A 3621-nucleotide genomic window follows, 5' to 3' on the forward strand; every position below is an offset into this window, starting at 1 on the left:
CACACTACACATGGGCTGAAAATGCTCTCAATTATGAATCCAGGCTCCATTTTCATGTTCCTTGCACACTTTTATTACCTCAAACATTTCCTTCATTAGAGAAAATGGCACAGCATGAATTTGATATCTGAAAGTTAAAAGAGATACCAGATTTGTAATGGTTAATGAATTCTAAAAAGTAAAATTCTGTGTGTGTGTGCTTGTGAATACTCTGGCCTTTAGACTTGTTGGCATTTCTTCTCTCCCTTCATCTGTAGATAAATACCATAGACAAACAAACAAACAGAAAACAATGAGATATGAGTGTGCAATAAAGCAAGGCAGATAAGGAGACATTTAATACGAAATTCAAACTTTTAAAATCAACACAATCAATAATATACCCATTACACTAAGCAGAAGTAGAAATTAGGCTGTAGTATATAAATTTTTAGTATGAAATTTGGATAATATTTTTCTTTGTTCATATTTTTCATCATTTTGCCATAATTTAAATGCCAAAATACTTCATGAAATTCCAATATACTTTAATAAAATTTTACATCACTTTAATTTTATTTTTTTCACTCTTGATACCTATCAGTATTTATGTCACTATTTTGCAATCAAAAATGATAAACAAGTTAAGGGATAAAAATTGAATTAAGTAAATACATTTTTTTCAAAAGAAAGGAAAACTAATAATTATTAAGTACCTAATCCATGCCTGATATGTGTATGTTTGTGTGTACGTGTTCTATAATTCTTGCAATAATCCCATGAGGCAAATATGTTTATCTCCATTGTACAGATTACAGTACTGATGTGTATTAACAGTAGTTAGCTTCACCAAAATCAAACAGCAGATAAGCAACAAACTAAGACTGTAATCTAATTTCTCTGATTCTAAAATTACTTGTCTAATTTGATGGAGGAGAGGAAGTTTCTTTGTAAGTTATTTGTAACTATTTTGTCTTTAGAGATGAATAAAAGATAGTGTCATCCAGTACATATACATAAAATAAATGCCATTATAAATCAAGATAAGGTAATCCCATACTCATTAGTAACTATCAACAGCCAAGTTATGCTAGTACTAGTTGTATTACACACCTACAGGTGCTCACCACCACACCCGTGATTTTGGCAGGGCTTTAGTAGACAGTTTCAGGCTCAGTACCCTCTCAAACATAAATTGTAGCATCTCTGATTTTTCTGGTCCAGGAAGAAGCTGGGAACACAGTTTAAACTGTGCAGAATCATAGCTCAGAATTATGGGAAGTTGATTGCCCCAGTGGCACCTCTTAACAAAGGGACTCAGGAGAATCAGACTGACCCTAGATGGATTAAGCCCCATTTGCCCATGAGAGTTATTAATCTCTTTTAGCTTTTCTTTCTTCACTGACTTACTTCCTTCACTTTTTCATTTCTGCTTTCCAGCATTTTCTCCCAAATAAACCATCTGCATCCAAATCCTTATTTCAGGCTATGCTTTCAAGAAAAAGCTAACTAAGACATAAATGATGTTATTGTTTTTACAATAAGAATGATCATATCTGGCAAATCTGGCAAATCAAGAATCTCCTTATATAGCAATTTTAGGACTTTGTAAGCAATAAGGTATAACTCACCCTCTCATGTGACAAACCTGGGGAAGATGGACCATTCAAAACCAAATACTGCATTCATGGAACAGACTGACAGATCTCAGTGGAGCGGGGTGGGAACTGGAAACCATTAGTCAAAGAACATATATGCACACATGCATAGCCCACGAACACAGACAACAAAGTGGTGAAGGCCAGGGTAGGGCAGGGGCTGATTGAGGGGGGCAAAAGGGGATAAAATGGGGGACATCTATAATAGTGTCAACATTTTTTTTTTTTTAAAAACTAACATTTACTTTTAAAAAAGCAAACACTGACATGACATTGCTCTTGGTAATAATTTTTTTTTGGATTGGACATCAAAAAAAAGGTGACTAAAGTAAAACAAACAAACAAAGTTGGACCACTTAAATAATGCCTTTATTTCCTTCCAGTTTTTGCTTAAATGACTTACTTTAATTATAACTAATCTTCCTATTTAATACTGCAAATTATCTTTTCACTTCTGACAATCTTAATACTCCTTATCTTGCTTTATTTTTTGTTTCTGGGCAGGAAGAGAAAAAAGATGAAATAAAGCTAAAGAAGCAAACAGAGGATATTAATCACATTGACTTTTAATGTACTACTACATATGCTACTTGTGTACTATCGTTATTATATTTGTTGGTTTGTCATCTGTATCCGCCCCTAAAATGCAAACTATAAGGACTGGAATTTTTGCTTTGTCCACTGAAACATGACAAGCACATAGAACAGCGTTGGGCGCATAGCAGGTGCTCATTAAGAATTTTTGAATGATTGAACAGAAGAATCATCTAGAAATTTCCTGAAATATGGTAAAAGTTTCAAATTCTGGTTTTCTTCTCTTACCCCATTGTAGATAACCCGAGCTTCCAAATATCATTGCCTTATATTTACAGTTGGTTTTGAAGACTTAAACATTCTGTAATAACTCTTGCATTCATCTCCTCTTTTCTATTCTTACTGTTGCGTCTACTATTTCAGGCTCTCAGGACATCATCCTTTTGTTATAATTGCTTCCTAACTAAACTTTCTATCTCTAGCTCTCATCCCTTCAATCCATTTTAAATAATCCACCTAGACTTCAATGCAAAAGAAAATAAATCACAAAAGACACAGATCACAATTCAACTGTTTTATAATTGTTGAACTCATGATGGACATAATTGAAAACTTAAAAATACAAAAATGCATTAGCAAGAAAGAATGTCAAATATGACTTTTATAAAGAGCTAATAGCTCTACATGGTATTGAAAACTCATATGGATTGATGAGCATTTTAAGCCATAGAGAACTCAATGGACAAAATTCAAAGAGGTAACTTTAAAAAATCTAAATACATACAATCAATAAATACTTTTAACACTGCAACTGACTTGATTCACCTCACTTATCTCCCTTTGCCTTTGCTTTCTTTCCCCCTTTGCCTTTTCCTCCTCCTCTTGCCTTATTTCCTAACTCTCTGTTTTTGGCCCTGAGTCATTCTACACAATCTCCCTCGTTAGTGTCATTCACTTAATATTTTCAAACATCATATTTATAATTGACTTTAAAATATTCAGTTCTCTCCTGAAACTGCAAGTATATAAAACTCAATGTACCCAAAGTTTCTTTACCTTCCACCTGAACTGTCATTGTAAGTGTAGGTTTCTGTAATCCTAGCCATCTGTCATTTCTAATCTCACCTCCATTAGACTGACAAAAAGACCCTTTAAAGCAGAAATCATATTGCATCTATCACCTACTTAAAATCTTTCAACAACACTATGGTTGCCTACCGGACAATATTCAGTTCCTAAACTGGGCACACAAGGCATTAATCATCTGAGTCCTATCTTAGTCCTGGAACTGAGTTTCCTTTCCACTGACCTCCAGTTGTTCCTAATGATTGGCTGATTCCAGAACGTACCAGACTTCCATGTCCTTGTACAAGTTCTTCCCTATGTCTGTTAGTCATTCTGCTTTCACATACTTGGTTAAAATCAACACATTCTTAAGACTTGTAACAGT

The sequence above is a fragment of the Furipterus horrens genome, unplaced genomic scaffold (genome assembly GCF_987537825.1).
Source record: "Furipterus horrens unplaced genomic scaffold, mFurHor1.1.pri manual_scaffold_6, whole genome shotgun sequence".
In the NCBI taxonomy this organism is placed as follows: Eukaryota; Metazoa; Chordata; class Mammalia; order Chiroptera; family Furipteridae; genus Furipterus; species Furipterus horrens.